This window comes from Coffea arabica, chromosome 1e (assembly GCF_036785885.1).
Source record: "Coffea arabica cultivar ET-39 chromosome 1e, Coffea Arabica ET-39 HiFi, whole genome shotgun sequence".
In the NCBI taxonomy this organism is placed as follows: Eukaryota; Viridiplantae; Streptophyta; class Magnoliopsida; order Gentianales; family Rubiaceae; genus Coffea; species Coffea arabica.
The window spans coordinates 13,601,008-13,609,798 of record NC_092311.1 but is presented as its reverse complement, the minus strand read 5'-3'; the positions used below and the strand labels follow the sequence as shown (position 1 = coordinate 13,609,798).

General features: G+C 33.8%; 1 long non-coding RNA gene across 1 annotated transcript; it reads left to right on the top strand.

Moving 5' to 3' along the window:
* The first annotated feature begins 2,522 nt into the window (after nt 1-2,522).
* Nucleotides 2,523-4,136, top strand: LOC140021318 (uncharacterized). The gene is made up of 2 exons (XR_011825132.1): nt 2,523-3,205; nt 3,857-4,136. It is a non-coding gene; the product is annotated as an uncharacterized lncRNA (long non-coding RNA).
* Nucleotides 4,137-8,791: the final 4,655 nt, after the last annotated feature.

Sequence of the window (8,791 nt, the reverse complement as noted above, 5' to 3'; positions counted from 1 at the left end):
AGCATAAGAAGATTTATAAATACTTACTTATTTTTTCTTTGATTCAATCCAATCATCAGTAGTCACTAATGTTTCAACCACATCTAGAAGCAATTTGGCACGAGTCTCATTAATCACCTAACCACCAACATTAATTGCAGATTCTGATGCCATAAAATCTTACTGTATTTGATCTAATAGTCATAAAATATTATATTATTTTATAAATTTTCTAATATATATTATTTAATTAAATATATATGGGTCTGGGTAAGATCTGGTATGGGTCTGGATTTGGATATGAATTTTAGAAAATCAGACCCTACCTAGACCCACGACTCTCTCATAGGATCTGGGTCTGGATAGAGACTGGATTTGAGAAATTAAATCCAAACCCTACCCAAATATATTGGATCTGGATTGATTTGGGTAAAACCCGACCCATTGACATGCCTATATACAGGAATACAACATCTATTTATACATTAAAAAAATGTGCTAACACCTATAATCAAGCAAACACAGATGTTGGACTTGGATTAACTATACATGTTCATTTACTAATTGAATCAAGTTATGTTAGGATTGAAATGTTTAGACTGCGTAGTTAGGTACCAAATTATTTAATGGTTAAAAGGTAAATAATAACTAAAAGAAAATTTTAACCAATGTGGAGATTGTTAGGAAATTGATTTATTTTCTTTTAGATAAGTTTCTACTTTTGTGTGGAAAGTAACTAGTTTTCTAATTGTTTCTAACTACTTGGAGTAATAGCCTAATTGTGTCTTTTTTCTTATGGGTTGAGGAATTAGTCTAAACTATATTCCTATTCTTACTTGGATGTGACCTAGCAATGTACGCGATAAATAGGTAGGGATGCGTACACTATATGGTGCACATAACGGGAACCATGTTGGTCTTTACATCGGGCGAAACACGGTTCTTGACGGTGAGAGAAATTATATAAAGGTTGGGTTTGGTATTCAAATTGTATTATTATATGACGTCTTTCTCTCATAATAAAAAATAAAGTTTGTCCTGTGAACTTAGGTCTTGATAATTGAATCAAACCGTGTTAAATGTTATGCATACACTCTTATTTTCATGTTTTAGCTTGTTTCCTATTACGTTGTTATATTCTTGATTTCTCACAAGTAGTTTTTTCTGTGCTTGGATCCCCAAACAAAAGCAATAGTTAAATTTCATGATGGCCTTCAATTTGGAACTTTTTTTTTCCTGAAGTCAATTTGGGACTTTAACAAAGAGAAGAGAGAAACAGAGGGGAGAGAGGGAGACCATAATACAAAATAAATCAAAATTCAACATAAAAGTTGTTAGAGGAGAGAATAATAAGAAAAGTTATTTAGAGAAGAATTGAATATAAAAATAGGTAAAACCCAATATCAAAATCATTCATCATTGTTTTTAATTAGGCATGCCACCTAAAAAAGAAAAAATAGTTAATCGTATCAATGCATTCGTGTAAAAATTCAATCAAGAGGCAAAGTGTGACGCCCCGGAAAAAAAAGAGTTTGAGAACCCGGAAATTTTCTAATTTTCTAGGGTTTATTTTATTTAATCGCCCGCCTTTTCTACATTTTCTTGATTAGAAAAATTCCCCAGATAAAGTTTATGAGCAAAAATAGTTTTAAAATGATTTTTCTAGTATCGGTTAGTTTTTGAGAAATTAAAAGCGTATTTTGGACGTGGGACCCGCAAGTGCGGTAAATGCATTATATTTTTGACAACTTGTTGGATTTTTGTATTAAGTGATATTATTTTACAAAGTGTTAAGATATTTGTATTGGAGAGACAAAAAGATAAGTTTTAAACCTAAAGGTGACAAGTGTCACCATTTGATTGGGCTTACCTTAAGACCTTTCTTACCATTGACTTAAATAACCAAAAATGACCCAAAATATCTTCATTTCTAAGCTTCATATGGCTGACCGCCTTCAAGCAATAAGGGAAGAAAAGCTCTCCAATTTCTTTGCTCCAAGCTTGCTTAATCTTCACTTTTAACCGTTTAATTTTAGTTTTACTCCATAAAACCTCTTCACTTAGTGTTTGTGAGTTGTTTGGTGGAGTTGTTTGGAAAGTTAAGGTGACCAATAGCTCTCTCTCTCTTGTGTTCAAGGTAAGTTGTGAAGAACCACCCTCCTCCCTTAATTGATGCTTAAATCATGCTTAGAGGTTGTATGAGATGCAATTTTATGGATTAAATCTTGAGTTTTGGTTGAATGATGAAGTTTTATTATTTTTGGGGATTTTTCTGTTTTAATATAAGCATGATTGTGTGGCTATCTATGATGATTGGAAATGGTATATAATGATTCTAGAAGGTGGAAAAAGTGGAAGATTGCAAGTAAATTCTGTTTTGGAAGAAATCTGGAAAATTAGGGTTCTTGGTTCTTCATTCTGTCCGAAATTTTTGGTCCTAGATACAGGCCGAATTGGCCTTGGCTTAAAACATGAAAGTTGTAGGGAATAATATTTTAAATGTGTCTACAAAATTTCAGGTCAATCGGAGTAGTGTAGAATGAGATAACCCGAAATTACTATTGCTGTTCTGGGTTCATCAGGATGTTAGAACTGCGTCTGAAATGGGTTGTTTTGACTGGAATTGCTTTGGATTTGGTTGTTGAGGTCTTCTGATGAAATGTAGCTTGATGCCCTAGCTACCATATGCCTTTGGAATTTCTGCATTTGGACCTGTTTAGACTGAGTTGTACTGATTACAACATAGTGTAATTTGTAAACCTGCAATTACGGTTCTGGTTTGTTATTTGGCATATTTGACTTAGTTGTGCTGGGATTTGGACTGAGTGATCTTATACATTGTTGTAGCCCTGGTTCTTAGCTTCGAAACGGTGGGTCTTGGACCTCCATCCGATACTCGTAGTACCTTTGGTACCATTACCGCAAAATGACGTCAAAACTGTTTTTCTGGTTTGAGCTAAACTTTCATTTCCGGACTTTTCCCTAGCTTGACTTGTACTAGTACTACTTGGAGCTTGCTGAATGGCTATTGGATGAACTTGTTGTTGTGTGTGTACCTTTGGGACTGGCTGAGGATATAATGAAGCCGTGATGGCTGGAAAAGTTAGCAAATTCAGGGGAAATGCTGTCCGAATTTGGAATGGGCTTGATTGCTTTGCGTTTGTGCTTTAGGGCTTGGACTTGAGTGAAGTAATGCAATATGATGGATGGTTTCAGAGCCGTGGAGGTGAGTGACCTCAAACTATTTCTAAAATTATTTATTAACCATTTCTTGCATTATTTACTTTTGAACTGTTTTCAAAGTTACTTTTGGAACTGTTTTCTTGCATATCATGCGTGCTTGCATATCAGTGTCTTGTTATTATTGATTTTGCTTTCAATGATTGTTAAAACGAGTTTTCTAGGCGAGTGTGTACTTTATCGCACTCGACCTAAATAAATATGAAATTTTCAATGATTAATGATTAAATGCTACTTGCGCATGAATGTAAGCCTTTTGGGCTGAACTGGCCATTGCCCCTTGTTACCGGTCGTCTCGATCCAGAAGCGGACTCGGTCGGGCGACTAGGAACTTGGGTGAACGTTTCGGTATACTCGAGTATTACCTTGTAGGTTGGTGGAGCCTGGCCAAAAGTCAGGGACGGGGTGAATGAATGCACGAATGAAACCAAATGAAATGAAATGACAGGAGAACGAACGTATCCTTTTCATGAATGTTACTATCGCTTTCCATTGTAAATGTTTCTTGAATTATTGATACTCCATATTGAAATGACATTATTGAAATGAACGATTGTGAAACTGATTTGATAACTGATTTTACTGGTTACTCGCTGAGCTTCTAGCTCACCCCAAAATGTTTTATTCCCCTCCACAGGGTTCAAGGCGAAGGAGTGGCTTGTAGTGTTTTTCATGGATTATCTCATGTATGGATTGAATTTGGATTTCCTTTTGTGTAATCTTTCATATTGGGATTGTATTGAATGTTTAGAATTGATTGGATGTGTAATAGTCTAGCTTTGGACTTCCTCCTGTATAATAGTTGGTATCAAGGATCAGAGTGGCGCAGTGGAAGCGTGGACGCTTCGCTTTTGATATGTAAAGTTTGGGAACCTTTGATGTATATTGGAGATTTATATTGTAATATTTGAGGTTTATTCTTGTAATTCAATTGAGGATTGTAGTGAACGACTGAGTCCTGGTGAGAGCTGGGCAGGCGGCCCGCCGAACCCTGTGGTTTGCCTCAGGGGGAGGTGGGGTCGTGACACAAAGAGTCTTGCTTTCGCCACTTGGGATTTTTCCTCGTAAGTCAAGAAATTATTGGCACTTTAAAACTAAGATTTGAGGCTCTAGAAAAACCAGAGACAAGCTTTACGACTTTATCTGTGTCGTTCCACTTTTAACTAATTGGGTGCTTTCGGAAACTCCGTTTAGAGGAACAAAGACCGATGGTCATGTGATGATGTGATGCTTACGCAATAGCCACGTTACGTACTGCATTTTTTACTGAAAATCAATTAAGACTTAAGAGATACAAAACGTAGACCTTACATCCTCATAATAACAAAAAGATTAGTATGCATTAGTTAATTCCTTTTATATTTACATTAAATTAACACAAAGCCAGTATGCATGATTATTTGCTTTTGTAGGTCATTTTGCAGTATGCATGCGAAAAGTGAAATAGCACATGAACACTTAAACTGATTAATGGATCAGATAAAAACAAGCAAAGTAAGTTTAGATTGAGTACATAGTTTAAATAGCTTCAAAATTAAACATGTATACTCGTAAATATACCATAGAATTTGGAGTTATGCGGCTTACAAAAGAATTGGGTGGAATTAGTGATCAAATACTACTAATATAATTCAGGTGGCAGACCAGAACTAGTTATTTCGAATTAATTTCTGGATCATTTCATATTCTTCCCTTTAAAAATTTTAGCTTTAGAAAATTTACAGTGAAATAGGTGAACAATATCTTACAGTAAAATTTACAGTGAAACAGTGTAAGTGAGAGATTCCAAATTTAAAACCTTCTATTTACACTAAAAAAATGTCTTATTCTCTTTTATCATAATTTTGCACCTAGGAGATGTGAATCACGGGCATTCCAATGCAAGATTAATGATAAGTCCTTTTCAAAGTCTTATCAGCACTAATATTGTCGGCCACTAAATTACGTGGTAATCTTAATTAACAAAATGTGCTTCCAACAGTCCTTTAGTGAAATTTGCTCTTTATTAAAAATCAAAACGTGTTAGTCATATTTCTTTTTCTTCCTAAAGTATTTTATTTGAATTTTTGTGGTGGAATTGACAATTTACATCTGCGCTCATATGTATACATTTGTCCACGTTCGAGTGTGCATCCGCACATAAAGAGAAATAATAATCATCAAATCGATACGGTGCAAAGCTCTCGCTGCTTCAACTTTTACTGCTCTTAGGACCTGTTTGAATTATTATTTTTTAGAGTTTTTACAGAAAAATATAGTGTATTGATTTAATATATGTAAGGTAAAAAATATTTAAAAAATTTTGGCCGGAAAATGGCTTTCCAGCTCTCTATACAATAATACCAGACCAGGAAAAGTATTCCCAAGTCTTTGAAGTCGCCAGGTATAGTGTTGGGGATGCTCCAAAAACTGATTAGGAAGGCATATTGATTATATTAAAGTGATCGGACTAGAAGATGAGTCTACGTACAAATAGTGATTGAAAATCATGACATTTATAAACCATCAAAATAAATATGAGAATCCCTAAAATTACGAAAGTAAACTACTTTTTGTTTGTTTCAAAAAAAATTTAAATAATAAATACAAATATGAGAATCCCTAAAATAAAGAAAGTAGACTGTCTTTTAGTTTATTTTTTCATTTAAGTCATGTGTTTAGTATAGAATTCTTTTTTAGAATATATCTTTTAATCTTCTAAGGGTTATTTCCATTTTGCACCCTTTAACTATACACGCTTGGCATATTGCCCCACGCCCAATCCCCCCTCCCCTCCCAAAGTATCAATTCTTGCATCATGCTAAATTGAACTTCCAAATTTTGGCACTTATAGTATGATCATATGAGTGTCGGCAATTTGAGACGAATAGATGATAAGTATATCCTTTCAACCAAATTCTTCAATTCTTTCATCTTTCTGGAAACAAAATAAATAAATAGAGAACCTCTCACTTCTCGTTTGTGAATCCCTAACGAAATTTCTCAAAGGCTAGAGGAATTAAAGCCAAAGCATTCAGCATCATATTGAAGGGCAATTTGGACTATTCAAATAGTAAGGGTGCAAGGGGTCTTTTCACAAATGAAAGGCAGAGCAAATCAAGAAATTCTTGCGTGAGATTAGGTGATTGAATTGAACTACAAAAAATTGGAAATTCAAGATAGCAAAGTGCAGAAATTGATAGTTTAGGCTGCAAAGTGTTAAGCGTGCATAGTTGAGGGATGTAAAAGACGCAATTAACCCATCTTCTAAACATTCAATGACCTCTGAAGTATACGGACGCTAGGATTCCATTATCATTTTCCGTTTATTTCTTTTTGCTAATATGAACAATTATGGATGGAGTCAATCAGAAGTTTATTGCCTCAAAATTATTACGTCGAAATGTATTAGTATGCAAATAATAAGATCCCATTTCACCCCAAGTTAATATTATTGTGCCCATCCAAATATACATATTTTAAGAGATTTCGTGAAAAATGCAAGAAATTAGTCCCGGCTCATGTTAATTAGTCAGTAGAGTTAGTAGAAACATGTCTTTGCATGATTGTTTAATTGGTTGACTAAATATGTTGCATGACTGTGTTTTAAGGGTGGTCACATGAGATTGGTTCTCTTATTATTAATACTATAGTAGTAGTCAGTAGTGGTTCGATGTATACTCCGTTGTGTGCTATGAGCCGCACAGGGCTTGAAAGAGCAGTCGCCTCTGTTTCGTTTGTATGTGTGAAAGTAAGTGTAGTCGTAGCTTCGTTTGAGTAACAGAAAAGCCTTTTTCCCTTTGCCTCTTTATCGATTTCTTGTGATTTCCTGATTTGTGTTTGTGATTGATTGGGTCCATTAAAGTGATACAGCTCATAATATTGAAGGTATTGCAACTCATAATATTTGCTCGGTCCAAAAATTCAAAATGAATGTAGAGTTCAATTTTTTACAAAAAAACAGACGAAAGCTCATTTCAATGCATGTGGGTTACGTTACATCAACTTATTGAAGTAGCACATACTCATAAGAAGTACCACATGGTCAGGATGTTAGTGAAAATAACAAGATGAGAGATGGTTTAGCATTGTTGTATATTCATTAGGCAGCTGATACATTAGTCTTTGAAAATACAACTAAAACGACAAAGGAGGTTTGGAATATTCTTCTGAAGACATAGAAAAGGATTGATAGGGTTCAACAAAATAATTGGATGATATACAAAAGCAAATTTGAACTTGTTACGATGGAGAAATCTAAATCTATTTAGTCATATTTTTCTCGTTTATCAGAAATTAAAAACAAGATGGAACTCAATTAGTATGAAATCTTTGTCAAATGAGTTGTTGCGAAAGTTTTTAACATCTATCCATGAAATTTGATCATGTGGTAGTCGTAATCCAGAAGACAAAAGGTTTGGCAAATTTGAGGATTGAGAATTTGTACATGTCACTAATTCTACATGACCAAAGATTTAATATAAAATTGGAAGATACTCAGAAAGATATGGTAGAAAAGGCATTGCAGACGCAATTGAATTTGAAAGGTGATAATGAAATTAGGGAGTAAGAGGAACCTAGGATACAACAATAAAGGTAGTCGTGGTATAACAACAATAGAGGGAGAAGGGGTACATTAAATTCTAGATGCAGTAGAGATAAAAATTTTAATTTTAGAGGTGGTTTTGATAAAAGAAGAGTAGTTTTGGCACAAGAAATAATTATCAAAATAATTTGGACAGAGGATTCAACATTATAATTATGGAAAATTTGGCCACAGAAAGTCTGGATGTAGATCCTAAAAAAATATAGATAGGAATTTTTAGGCTAATATTACTGATAATCAGGTTCAAGGTTCAGGATAATAATTATAATTTAGAGACTTTACTATTAGCCTATGATGCTATGGATGTTCTTGATAAAAACAATTGGTATTTGAACAGCATCTGCAGTAACCATATGTTTGGTATGATAAAAAATATTTGTTGAGCTTCATGAATCTATCTATGGTGAAGTTAAGTTTGAAATAATAATATTTTACTAGTATTTGATAAGGAAAAAAATCCCTATTAGCTTGAGAAATGGATCTACTTATTTTGTTTATGAAGTTTCCTATGTTCTTGGGTTACATTATAATTTATTGACCATGGGTCAATTGTTAGAGAAGAAATATAATATTCATATCAGGAATAATACTCACACTATTTATGATGAAAAAGATTGGAATGATTGTAAATGTGTCAATGACTCCAAATTATTTATTTCCATTAAATTTGAATAGTGATGATTTTTTCTATCTAAGTACAGTGATTAGATGATAGAAATTAGCTATGGCATATATGGCTTGATCATTTAAATTTTGATAGTTTGAGATTTTAGTCTAGTAGAGGAATGGTTGGTGAGTTGCCTAATATAAGAATGCCTAATAGAATTTGTAATACATGTGTTAACTTTGGGAAAGCAACACAAGGATTTTTTTTCCAGATTGGTAAATCCTGAGGCTGAAGACCATTGGAGATTATTCATTCAGATTTTTACATTGTAGAGGTTCCTTCTAATGGTGACAGCAGATATTTTATTACATTTATTGATG